The sequence below is a fragment of the Mus caroli genome, unplaced genomic scaffold (assembly GCF_978045245.1).
Source record: "Mus caroli unplaced genomic scaffold, Mus_caroli_1 scaffold_1, whole genome shotgun sequence".
Taxonomy (NCBI): Eukaryota; Metazoa; Chordata; class Mammalia; order Rodentia; family Muridae; genus Mus; species Mus caroli.
In genome coordinates, this window is record NW_028227256.1 from 140,626,598 (window position 1) to 140,641,034 (window position 14,437).

At 39.4% G+C, this 14,437-nt stretch overlaps 1 long non-coding RNA gene across 2 annotated transcripts in view; it reads right to left on the reverse strand.

Moving 5' to 3' along the window:
* The window catches only part of LOC115030088 (uncharacterized), a 159,486-nt gene that overhangs the window by 63,517 nt on the left and 81,532 nt on the right, over positions 1-14,437 (reverse strand). Inside the window, exons 5-6 of one of the 2 annotated variants that reach the window (XR_015045375.1) lie at positions 9,967-10,560; positions 9,169-9,406 (exon numbers count right to left, since the gene is read on the reverse strand). The exons of the other annotated variant lie outside the window; for it this stretch is intronic. This is a non-coding gene — a long non-coding RNA (uncharacterized LOC115030088). Of the gene's footprint in view, positions 1-9,168; positions 9,407-9,966; positions 10,561-14,437 lie in introns of those variants that run through there. 2 annotated transcript variants of the gene reach the window in all.

Here is a 14,437-nt window from a genome sequence, read left to right on the forward strand (position 1 = left end):
AAAAATATATATTTTAGATAAAGCTTGGAGAGTGTCTGGAGTCATAACTGCAAATCACTAGTTGGTGTGCTGCTCAGAGCAGCGATGCTAGATGAACAGTCTTTCCCCTCAAAGCCTGTGGTGTTAGAGTTGATGCTTACTGCTGCTCGTGCAATCTGTCATCCCTCTATACCACATTAGAGACAAAAAGAAACACATCTCTATATTGACATTACAACTGCCATTTTTTATTTGTAGATGTTGTGAAATTTCTCTGGCTTCTCATATTAATCTAGAAATTTCTACTTAAAGAAGTACTGAAGAAGAAGTTTGATCCTAATAATGTGTCAACATCTTTAAATGAAATAAAACTATCTCCACTTTAGAAGCATTTCTGCCTGCCACAAATGCAATCATTTCTCCTCTTGGGTAAGCTCCAGCTTAGATATCAACTTAGTTCTCGAGTTAGCACAACAGCTCCCACTTCACTAAGAAACACATGTCCTTCAAAACTCCTGTATGAGGTCACAGGTGTGGGCTCTGGGTTAAGTAAATTTGGAATAACTCAAATCTTTCCAAGTACTAAGTAAACTCAAAATAAGATTCCACCACATATCCACCAGAATGGCTAAACTAAAACGAAGACACCCAATGTGTGGGTAAGAATGTAACATAAATGTTCTTAAATACTGTGGGTGATACTACTCACTCAGAGTACTAAAACCATCACTAGAGTCAGTAATGTGCCAATTTCCATGGTATAAATAAATACTCAACTGGAGTCATTTTCATGTTACCAATGTGTTGTCACTAATCATGAATAATATAGGAATATTATTATTCCTATATTAAAATAAATAATAATGAATAATAAAGGAGACATGTGCAAACTCACCTCTAAAACACTTGTATTTCCTATAACTGTGTATTTCTGCTTTAATTATAATTCCAGCTGAGATAGCACGGATGTTCACCAAAGAATGCTCAAAACAACATGCTTTATAAAAGCCAATACCTAGCAACAACTCAAAAGCTCATCTATTAGAGAACAAATAATACACACATAAAAAAGGAATACAACTAATAGACGAGAATGAACAAGACAAATTATTCTAACAACACCACTGGATAGAGCCACATATCAAATAATAATAATTCCATATACATGAAGTTTCAAAATATGCAAAACTAGTCTTTGCTGCTAGAAATCAAGTCATGGTTCCCTTTGTAGAATAGAACCATCTGTGAAGACCACAAAGAGATTTTTATTTAATTGAAAAATGTTTTTCATGCAGTATATTCTGATTACACTTCCCCTTCCTCCCTTCCCAGGTATTCTCATCTCCCCACGCACCCAATTCCATGCCCTTTCTCTGTCTCTTTAAAAAACCAACCATCCAACCACAAACTCAGACACACACATTTAAAAAGTCATAACACAAAACCAGAAACCACAATATACAGGGAAAAGATAGATAAAATTAAGACAAAAAATGTTCAAACAAAGCAATATGGGACAAAAATAACAACAGTTCCATTTTGTGTTGGCTGGCTCCACACTGGACATGGGGATTATCCAGAAGGGCAGTTAATATACCCAGTGAACCTCCATTGGAGAAAACTAATTTTTCTATGCAAGCAAGTATCAGTTAAGAACAGCTCCTTGGGAGAAAGTGGGGAAAAGCCTCGAAGATATGGGCACAGGGGACAAATTCCTGAATAGAACATCAATGGCTTGTGCTGTAAGATCGATGAATCTACAAATGGGACCTCATAAAATTACAAAGCTTCTGTAAGGCAAAAGACACCGTCAATAGGACAAAAAGGACACAAACAGATTGGGAAAGGATCTTTACCAATCCTAAATCAGATAAGGGACTAATATCCAATATATATAAAGAACTCAAGAAGGTGGACTCCAGAAAAAACAAATAACCCCATTAAAAAATGGAGCTCAGAGCTTAACAAAGAATTCTCACCTGAGGAATACCGAATGGCAGAGAAGCACCTGAAAAAATGTTCAGCATCCTTCATCATCAGGGAAATGCAAATCAAAACAACCCTGAGATTCCACCTCACACTAGTCAGAATGGCTAAGATCAAAAATTCAGCTGACAGCAGATGCTGGCAAGGATGTGGAGAAAGAGGAACACTCCTCCATTGCAGGTGGGATTGCAAGTTTGTACAACCACTCTGGAAATCAGTCTGGCAGTTCCTCAGAAAATTGGACATGGTACTACCGGAGGATCCCGCAATACCTTTCCTGGGCATATATCCAGAAGATGTTCCAACTAGTAAGAAAGAAACATACTCCACTATGTTCATAGCAGTCTTATTTATAATAGCCAGAAGCTGGAAAGAACCCAGATGTCCCTCAACAGAAGAAAGGATAAGGAAAATGTGGTACATTTACACAATGGAGTACTACGCAGCAATTAAAAAGAATGAATTTATGAAATTCCTAGGTAAATGGATGGACCTGGAGGGCATCATCCTGAGTGAAGTAACACAATCACAAAAGAACTTACATACGTACTCACTGATAAGTGGATATTAGCCCAGAAACTTAGAATACTCAAGATACAAGATACAATTTGCAAAACACATGAAACTCAAGAAGAATGAAGACCAAAATGTGGACACTTTGCCCCTTCTTAGAATTGGGAACAAAACACCCATGGAAGGAGTTACAGAGACAAAGTTTGGAGCTGTGACAAAAGGATGGACCATCTAGAGACTGCCATACCCTGGGAACCATCCCATAATTAGCCTCCAAACGCTGACACCATTGCATACACCAGCAAGATTTTGCTGAAAGGACCCTGATATAGCTGACTCTTGTGAAGCTATGCCAGGGCATGGCAAACACAGAAGTGGATGCTCACAGTCAGCTATTGGATGGAGCACAAGGCCCTGAATGGAGGAGCTAGAGAAAGTACCCAAGGAACTAAAGGGGTCTGCAACCCTATAGATGGAACAACAATATGAACTAACCAGTAACCCCAGAGCTCGTGTCACTAGCTGCATATGTATCAGAAGATGGCCTAGTCGGCCATCATTGGGAAGAGTCGTCCCCTTGGTCTTGCAAACTTTATATGCCTCAGTATGGGGGAATGCCAGGGCCAAGAAGTGGGAGTGGGTGGGTAGGGGAGTTGGGGAGGGAGGGTCTGGGGGACTTTTGGGATAGCGCTTGAAGTGTAAATGAAGAAAATACCTAATTAAAAAAATAAATTTAAAAAAAAAAAAAAGAGAGAGAGAAAAGCACCAGGGTAGCTAGGGCGCAGGGTCGGCTGACACTCGCCAGCTACCCACAACACCCGCCACAGGATCTTTTTTTTTTTTTAATTTTTAATATTTTTATTACATATTTTCCTCAATTACATTTCCAATGCTATCCCAAAAGTCCCCCATAGTGCCCCCCACTTCCCTACCCACCCATTCCCATTCTTTTGGCCCTGGCATTCCCCTATATTGGGGCATATAAAGTTTGCAAGTCCAACGGGCCTCTCTTTCCATTGATGGCCGACTAGGTCATCTTTCGATACATATGCAGCTAGAGACAAGAGCTCCGGGGTTCTGGTTAGTACATCATGTTGTTCCAACAATAGGGTTGCAGATCCCTTTAGCTCCTTGGGTACTTTCTCTAGCTTCTCCATTGGGAGTCCTGTGATACATCCAATAGCTGACTGTGAACATCCACTCCTGTGTTTGCTAGGCCCCGGCATCGTCTCACAAGAGACAGCTATATTTGGGTCCTTTCAGCAAAATCTTGCTAGTGTATGCAATGGTGTCAGCATTTAGAAGCTGATTATGGGACGGATCCCTGGATACAGCAGTCTCTAAATGGTCCATCCTTTCATCCCAGCTACGAACTTTGTCTCTGTAACTCCTTCCCTGGGTGTTTTGTTCCCAATTCTAAGAAGGTGCACAGTGTCCACACTTTGGTCTTCATTCTTCTTGAGTTTCATGCGTTTAGCAAATTGTATCTTATATCTTGGGTATCCTAAGTTTTGGGCTAATATCCACTTATCAGTGAATACATATTGTGTGAGTTCTTTTGTGATTGTGTTACTTCACTCAAGATGATGCCCTCCAGGTCCATCCATTTGGCTAGGAATTTCATAAATTCATTCTTTTTAATAGCTGAGTAGTACTCCATTGTGTAAATGTACCATAATTTCTGTATCCATTCCTCTGTTGAGGGACATCTGGGTTTTTTTCATTCAAAATTCCAAATCAATTCTTCAATGAATTAGAAAGTGCAATCTGCAAATTCATCTGGAATAACAAAAAACCTAGGATAGCAAAAACTCTTCTCAAGGATAAAAGAACCTCTGGTGGAATCACCATGCCGGACCTAAAGCTCTACTACAGAGCAATTGTGATAAAAACTGCATGGTACTGGTATAGTGACAGACAAATAGACCAATGGAATAGAATTGAAGACCCAGAAATGAACCCACACACCTACGGTCACTTGATCTTCGACAAGGGAGCTAAAAGCATCCAGTGGAAGAAAGACAGCATTTTCAACAAATGGTGCTAGCACAACTGGTTGTTAACATGTAGAAGAATGCGAATCGATCCATTCCTATCTCCTTGTACTAAGGTCAAGTCTAAGTGGATCAAGGAACTTCACATAAAACCAGAGACACTGAAACTTATAGAGGAGAAAGTGGGGAAAAGCCTTGAAGATATGGGCACAGGGGAAAAATTCCTGAATAGAACAGTAATGGCTTGTGCTGTAAGATCGAGAATTGACAAGTGGGACCTCATGAAACTACAAAGCTTCTGCAAGGCTAAAGACACCATCAATAAGACAAAAAAACCACCAACAGATTGGGAAAGGATCTTCACCTATCCTAAATCAGATAAGGGACTAATATCCAATATATATATAAAGAACTCAAGAAGGTGGACTCCAGAAAGTCAAATAACCCCATTAAAAAATGGGGCTCAGAACTGAACAAAGAATTCTCACCTGAGGAATACCGAATGGCAGAGAAGCACCTGAAAAAATGTTCAACATCCTTAATCATCAGGGAAATGCAAATCAAAACAACCCTGAGATTCCACCTCACACCAGTCAGAATGGCTAAGATCAAAAATTCAGGTGACAGCAGATGCTGGCGAGGATGTGGAGAAAGAGGAACACTCCTCCATTGTTGGTGGGATTGCAAGCTTGTACAACCACTCTGGAAATCAGTCTGGCAGTTCCTCAGAAAATTGGACATAGTACTACCGGAGGATCCAGCAATACCTCTCCTGGGCATATATCCAGAAGATGTCCCAACCGGTAAAAAGGACACATGCTCCACTATGTTCATAGCAGCCCTATTTATAATAGCCAGAAGCTGGAAAGAACCCAGATGTCCCTCAACAGAGGAATGGATACAGAAATTATGGTACATTTACACAATGGAGTACTACTCAGCTATTAAAAAGAATGAATTTATGAAATTCCTAGCCAAATGGATGGACCTGGAGGGCATCATCTTGAGTGAAGTAACACAATCACAAAAGAACTCACACAATATGTATTCACTGATAAGTGGATATTAGCCCAAAACTTAGGATACCCAAGATATAAGATACAATTTGCTAAACGCATGAAACTCAAGAAGAATGAAGACCAAAGTGTGGACACTGTGCACCTTCTTAGAATTGGGAACAAAACACCCAGGGAAGGAGTTACAGAGACAAAGTTCATAGCTGTGATGAAAGGATGGACCATTTAGAGACTGCCATATCCAGGGATCCATCCCATAATCAGCTTCTAAACGCTGACACCATTGCATACACTAGCAAGATTTTGCTGAAAGGACCCAAATATAGCTGTCTCTTGTGAGACGATGCCGGGGCCTAGCAAACACAGGAGTGGATGTCCACAGTCAGCTATTGGATGTATCACAGGACTCCCAATGGAGAAGCTAGAGAAAGTACCCAAGGAGCTAAAGGGATCTGCAACCCTATTGTTGGAACAACATGATGTACTAACCAGAACCCCGGAGCTCTTGTCTCTAGCTGCATATGTATTGAAAGATGGCCTAGTCAGCCATCAATGGAAAGAGAGGCCCATTGGACTTGCAAACTTTATATGCCCCAATATAGGGGAATGCCAGGGCCAAAAGAATGGGAATGGGTGGGTAGGGAAGTGGGGGGCGCTATGGGGGACTTTTGGGAATGCATTGGAAATATAATTGAGGAAAATATGTAATAAAAATATTAAAAATTAAAAAAAAAAGAATAGCTCCTTGGTTAGGGTCGGATCCTGTGTCCACTTTTGTTTCTCAGTACTGGGACTAAGCTTGAACTTAAAACAGGCTCTGTGTGTGTTGCCCCAGTTTCTGTGTGTTTATATGTGCATAATTCCTATTGTGTCTGAGGAACACTGTTTCTTTGGAGTCATTCACCACTTCTGGCTCTCACAGTCTTCCTTCCACATAGACTCCTAAGCCCTAAAGGGAAAGATCTAATGAAGACATCCCATTTAGGACTGAATGCTTCAAGGTCTCTCAATCTCTGCCCATTGTCCATTTGTTGATCTCTGTCTTAGATCCCATTTACTGCAAGAAGGAAGAAACCAGGGAAACAACCTCATTCATAATTGCAACGAAGAAAAATAAACTTCTTCAGAAAAAACCTAACCAAGGAAATAAAACACCTCTGTAATGAGAACTTTAAAACGAGAGAAATTGAAGACAGTAGACAATGGAAAGACTTCCCTTGTGTACATGTTGGAAGAATCTAAATTGTGCAAATTGATATCTTACCAAAAGCAATCTGCAGATTCAATACAATCCTCATCAAAATTTCAATACTATCCTTCACAAAACATATAAAAAATTTAACCAAAACGCATTTAGAATCACAAAAGATCTCAGACCACCAAAGCAATCCTAAGCAAAATTGAGTCATTAATTAAATGAAGCTGATGGTACCCTCATGCCTGCTTTCAAGTTGTATAGAACTGTAGTAACAGAAATAGCACTGTTTGACACCAAAAGCAGACATATTGATTAATGGAAGGGAATGGAAAAATCCAGATACAAACCCAAATACTTATATCCACCTGATTTTTCACAAAGACGCCAAAAATATACACTGGAGAAAAAGACAGCCACCTCGACAATGGCTGTGGGAAAACTAGATAACTGGGGGCTATCCTCATCTCTCACTGTGTATAGAAATCAGATCCAAATGAATCATATGATCTGGAACAGAAAATCCTGGAGGGAAAACTTGGAAAGGCATTTAAAGATATAAGTATAGGAAAGGGCTTTTTAAATAGAACCCATGGGAAGCAGAGGAACCCTTAACTGGGGCAGATGAAATTCTGAGTAAATGTATGTCATTCACATGAGCACAGCCATGTCAAGGACCCAAATGTCTCAGACCCTTGATGATGGCAAACCTTCCCTGGTTCAGGTTCAGGGGAATGACATAGCCACCCTCTGCTCCGAATATGGATGTTTACCTGTAGCTAAAAGCAGTGTGTGCTGAAACTATCAACCACATACAGCTTCTCCAGAATAATACCAACCTAAAGCTATCCACTCCGCGAAGAGCTCCTGAGAGTAGGTAACTTGCCTCCTTGTTCAGCTGTATACTAGAAACCCACCTCTGTGATTCAAATATATGAAATAAGTGTTCTGAATTCCAGAATGCTAGTGGTGTTTCCTCCATTAGAGCATTGTCCCACCCAATTCTGAGGGGAGAGGGGGTTGGTTGCTTCCTCATCCCACATTGCCTCCGTTAGATCAATCCCTAAGCTGTGCCAATGACATCAAGAACTCCGTTGTCTTACACCCACTGATTGGAACTAAATTTCAGGAGAAAGGTTGTGGAGAAGAGTCACGTGTGATATGAAAGTATAATGGGGAATACTAGAAGGATTTAAGTGGAAATAGGAGGCATGGAGAAGAGGGGTGAGTCAAGGAGACAGCCAAAACTGAACATATACGAAAATGCTGAAGAGAAACTGTTATGTTATAAGCTAATTTTAAAAACTAAACAGAGGGTTAGGGAGATGGTTCTGCAGATGAACCACTGCCATTCAAGTGTAAGGACTCAAGTTGGAGTAACGAGAAACCACACAAAGCTAAATGAAGTAGTGTACATGTGTACATGTATGATCCCAAGACACCTATAGCCAAACAGGAGGCAGACAGAAATAACTCTAGAATCCCCAGGTTCCCTCGTCTCTACAAGGCAATGAGCAGAAGACCATGTCTCAAAAAGCAAGGTGAAAGGTGAAAAACAGTGCCCAAGGTTAATCTCTAGTCTCGATGTAAATACCATGATATATGTGCCTGCACCACAAACTTTCACACACGTACAAACTTGCCCACCCATACTTAAGTTCCACAACACACCATGTAAACACACATACACATATATACACACTTTTCTTTTTTTTTAATTTTTTTATTACATCTTTTCCTCAATTACATTTTCAATGCTATCCCAAAAGTCCCCCATACCCTCCCCCCTACTTCCCTACCCACCCATTCCCATTTGTTTGGCCCTGGCATTCCCCTGTACTGGGGCATATAAAGTTTGCATGTCCAATGGGCCTCTCTTTCCAGTGATGGCCGACTAGGCCATCTTTTGATACATATGCAGCTAGAGTCAAGAGCTACGGGGTACTGGTTAGTTCATAATGTTGTTCCACCCATAGGGTTGCGGATCCCTTCAGCTCCTTCGGTACTTTCTCCAGCTCCTCCATTGGGGGCCTGGTGATCCATTCACTAGCTGACTGTGAGCATCCACTTCTGTGTTTGCCAGGCCCCGGCATAGTCTCACAAGAGACAGCTATATCTGGGTCCTTTCAGCAAAATCTTGCTAGTGAATGCAATGGTGTCAGCGTTTGGATGCTGATCATGGGATGGATCTCTGGATATGGCAGTCTCTAGATGGTCCATCCTTTCGTCACAGCTCCAAACTTTGTCTCTGTAACTCCTTCCATGGGTGTTCTGTTCCCATTTCTAAGGAGGGGCAAAATGTCCACATTTTGGTCTTCATTCTTCTTGAGTTTCATGTGTTTAGCAAACTGTATCTTATATCTTGGGTATCCTAAGTTTTGGGCTAATATCCACTTATCAGTGAGTACATATTGTGTGAGTTCCTTTGTGATTGTGTTACCTCACTCAGGATGATGCCCTCCAGGTCCATCCATTTGCCCAAGAATTTCATAAATTCATTCTTTTTAATAGCTGAGTAGTACTCCATTGTGTAAATGTACCACATTTTCTGTATCCATTCCTCTGTTGAGGGGCATCTGGGTTCTTTCCAGCTTCTGGCTATTATAAATAAGGCTGCTATGAACATAGTGGAGCATGTGTCCTTCTTACCGGTTGGGACATCTTCTGGATATATGCCCAGGAGAGGTATTGCTGGATCCTCTGGTAGTACTATGTCCAATTTTCTAAAGAAAAGAGAAAAATAAGCTACCTTGTTGAGATTAAGTCTGAGGTAATTTACCAGGATAGTTTTATTATAAAATATTACCTAATCAATAATGTTTTTATAAACAAGTAAGTTAATTCTTGATCTCCTTTCCTAGACAGACTTTCAGGGCACAGGTGCTGAGAGGTATTTACTTTATTATTGCTATGTAGTTGCTTGTTGAAAGAGTAGTTGATTAATAAGTTATAAATGTCTGTTTTCCCCCAGAAGGAGCCATTGCACCTTTCTAGGATGTTTTCAACACAGTTTAATTGGAAGTGACTGGTGTTCCCCTTTGGAATATCCACATGCATTAAAGCTGTGCATCGACAATGATCATAGGGGAAACCCTGGCTGCATGAGTTCCTTTCAACATATAACATTTACATACGTCCAGTTTTCTTTCCACTACTGAAGATCAGGATAAGCTTAGGAAGTACCTTGAAAACAACATGTTTATCACAATGATAAAACACATTCGTTGACACAATACATGACTTGAAATCACAGTCACTGAAGACAGTGTTGCCTTCCCCTTACCTGAGAGTGGGTGTTGATCTAACAAGATTCTGGCTTTTGGAGCATCTATGCTTCTTGGAGAGCTGTGGGTAGAGTGTTTTCTCCCCCTAGATTTCCTAAAATTGGAGAAATCCTAAAATCCTGCCTTCAGCGTAGCTCTTTTAAAAGCAGTTCTTCTCTCACTTTTCCTTGAAACATAGATCTTTAAATCCTTAGATATTTTCCCGGGTGTAAAGTGAACAATTCTTTTAGGACATTAAAAATATTGTTTATCTGTACAGACTTCTGTTTGCTAAAGCCGGAGCTTTCTTTCTTATTGTATAGCCTGAAGCCGAAAAGACAATGCCTCATTAAAACTCACACCAGTCACCAGTATGGAAACCAGACCATCAGACAAAGTTTTGTTTGGTTTTGTTTTTAAACGTATTTGAACCTGCTCTATTCAGATCCACTGTTAAAAATTGTTTAAGGACAGATTAGGAACTTCGTGGTGGTTGCACACACAATTAATTCCAGAACTCAGGAGGTGGGTCTCTGTGAGTTCTAGGATAGCCTGGTCTACAGAGCTAGTTCCAGGACAGCCAGGGCTACACAAAGAAACCCTGTCTCAAATATCTAAAAAGAAAAAGAAAAAGAATGTATTAGGTTCTGCAAAGTCTAAGAATAATACATTATCACTATAGCATATTATGGAAGATGGCACACAAAATGTTGCCATCTAATTAATTTAAGAGCTATCAGAAGGATTATTGTTCAAAATAGACAAAGAAATACCTCCAGTTGCAATTATTTGGTGTATCTAGTAAAAGACTATAATCCACTGAGGCAGCATCTGTTCCATGCTGCATGATGCAGCAGAGATAGGCTGGAAGCAGGAAAGGAAAGGATGCAGAACAGAGAAACAGAAACTTGCAAGGAGTGATCTGGAAAGCCATAGACTCATCATGGACAGCACTGTATCTCAGGGGGAATTAGTAACAGAAGAAGGATGCTGATAACTTTGATCACTGGAAAACCCTGGAAAAGAGAGACTTATAGATTTGAAAATGCTTAGAGAAGACAAGGTGGCCGTGAGTGCCAGACGTTTCTTAAGTAATGGTAGTCAGCAAACACAAGAACCATGTCCTGCCTTGAATGCTTCACCGTCAATCACAATTTTCTTCCCACTACTGAAAAATCATTATTTCATAGAATTTGGGTTAACTTTAAAAAGAAAATACTTCTAAAAGTGATGAGAAAATGGTAAAGTTTCCTTTAAATATCGTATTTAAATAACTGTTGTTAATAAGAACATTGTCTAATGGGTTTAGATATTTGATCACATATTTTTCTCAGGGGATCAACCATGTTTTATTGGCCAGATGGTGACGCTGACCCTTATTAACACAAATTAAAATTGCACATAGCACCTAAAGTAAGCCTCACAGTTTCATCCAAGAAATACAGTGATTAGCATTCCAGCCCTACATGGAAGTTTCTGCTATAGAGAAAGAAAGAAAGAAAGAAAGAAAGAAAGAAAGAAAGAAAGAAAGAAAGAAAGAAAGAAAGAAAGAAAGAAAGAAAGAAATCCATTTAAAATATTTTTTACCATCGTATGCCCAAATCTGAATCAGTCATATGATTGCTATATAAGCATAAAATACAGTTTTTCTAGCAAATACTTGAGGAATACAAAAGGAAGTCTCTTATTCTGATTTCAAGTACTTTGGCCAGTGATGTCACTGGTAAAATAAGATGTTCTAAGGACGTTAAGAATTCCCTAAAATGAATGAAAGAGACACACTTGAGGTATTTTGCTCATGAAATTCAATGAATACAGGAAGTTCTTGTCATTGAAAAAGATTTGAAGTGCATCTTACTCTGGTAAAAGTCATGCTGAAAATTATTCCTTATACAATTAGTTGTGAGAAACCAGAGAAAGAAAACTTTGGCATGACACATCAATGTAATTGGTAACAAATGCTGAGAAACCAAACAAATATGCAGGCCAGCAATGATAGATGGTGTCAGCATGACAATGTTGAGGGGCACCGTCAAGTAACGAGGTTACCTCTATTGTGTATCCATGATTCTACTGGGAATCTAACAATGCCTGTGAAGTTTAATGACTTCTTTTTTTCAGGAATGCAAAATGCACTCAGAAGAATGATTAAAATTCAAGTGTAAATTTAAATTCTATAATTTGTAATACGATAAGCAAAATCTTTCTAGAATGGGACCTAAAGAAACAGTTCAATGGTTAAAGACACTTATTACTCTTGCAAAGGACCTGGGTTTGGTTCCTAGAATCCAGATGGCAGTTCACAATCACCTGAAACTCCAGTTCCAGGGTATCCAATGCTTTCCTCTGTCCCCCAAGAGCACCAGGCAGACATATGGTACATATACATATATGTAGCAAAATGTTCATACACTTAAAGCAAATAATAATAATAACATGATAATAATTTTTTAAATTAAGTATCTTCTTATAATGCTGTTGTAGAATGTAGTTAAGACTATTAGTCCTGAGCAGGGAGTGGTGGTACAAACATTTAATTCCTGCAGTCAGGAGGCAGAAGCAGGTGAATCTTCATAAGTTAAAGGACACTCTGGTGTGCATAGCATATCCCAGACCATCTATGGATACATAATGAGATCCTGTATCAGGAGGAGGAGGAGGAGGAGGAGGAAGAGGAGTGCTGACCTTAGAATTGGGTTCTGGGGACTGCCAGACTGCCTGTTCTCTCCCTCACCTTAGCAAAGTAACTTAACTATCCTGAGCTTTGGGGTCTCCATAGTAACACAGTAACAACTGTACTAAATACAGTGAGCTTCGGGGTCTTCATAGTAACACAGTAACAACCGTACTAAATACAGTGGACAGCAGTAATGTGACACAAAGATACTGTGGTACCTCTCAGATATTCATTTGTTTTCTAAAGTTACCATAGTAGTTGGTCAAATACTTTGGAACACTTGGAGGAGGTTCTTATCATCATCACCATCTACTGAGTCTTCAGTAGTAACAATAACTAAAGTCACCAGTACTCTTAGGCCACTAACAATTACAATACTTAAAAAATAGTACCACGAAATAAACATTCTTATATGTACTTTTCAGATAAGAAAACTTTCAAACTTTGGCTCTACTGACATTTTTTAAACCCACTGAAGGTCAGAATTCATTTAGAGATCCTAGATTTCAACCCTCCAATACCACTTTACAATAATAGCCTCATTAATATGTGTTTACTCTACCATTTAAAAAAATGTCTAGTAATGGTCCCAATAATCTAGTACTATGGGTCTGAAAATGTGAGTTGGGAACTCCAGGGGCTCCTGAAGACCTTCACAAGGTACGCACAAGCTGGAAGCTATTTTCATAACAATGCTATGACTCCATTTTCTCCTTTTGTTGTTGTTGATGTTATCTTCATTCATTGGTAAACACAGTGAAGTTTCCCAGAGGCTAAATGACCTATGACACTACAGCAAATTGAGCACCAAAGCCTACATGAGAACACAGCTGTCCTCGACTGAGTCTGACATTAAAGACAATTGCAGAAATATGGAATAACGCCACTCCACTAACCATTCTTCTTTTCTTTTTGGAAATTAATATATTCTCCATTAAGATGATATTTGTATTAATAAGCTTAATGTCTTTAATAAGATATGAATATATAATCCTCAACTTAGAAGGGGTTATATCCTGGCAAACCTCTAACAAGATAAGGTTATAGTAAAACCAAAGAAACCCTTCATACATCTAACCTACCATGCTTTGTTGCTTAGCAAAACACTGCACTGGAGAACATTGACTGTTTAGCCTGTGACTGCATAGGGAAGCAGAAGCTGACATTCAGTGCCGATGCCCAGCATTTTGTCAGTATCATACTGCATATTGCTTGCCTGAGAAATGATTAAAAGGCACAACAACCTAATGAATGTATCTTTTCCAACATCATAAAGTTGAAAAGTTGTAAGATGAAGACCATATGCATATGTTTTTTTTTAATTAGCTTTTAATATAAAATACTCAATACACCTAGATTTAGGATCTATAAACAAAAGTTCTTGGGAAGGGCTTAATAATTTGTAGTAGTCTAATGGGTTTCTAAAAAGAGATGCTATGAAAATTCACACAGTTTTACGTGACTGTCACTACAAAACCACAGGTAGGGAAAGGAATGTAAACAAGGAGAGCTTTTCAATGAATGTACAGTGTAGTTCAGCAATGATTTGGGTACTCTGGAATACTGGGGACTCATCAGTAAGATACATAGTATAGATAAATGGTGATAGGATGATAGATTAATGGATAGGTAGGTAGATAGATGATAGTTAGATGATGATGATGATGATGATGATGAAGGAGGAGGAGGAGGAGGAGGAGGAGGAGGAGAAGAAGAAGAAGAAGAAGAAGAAGAAGAAGAAGAAGAAGAAGAAGAAGAAGAAGGAGGAGGAGGAGGAGGAGGAGGAGGAGGAGGAGGAGGAGGAGGAGGAGGAA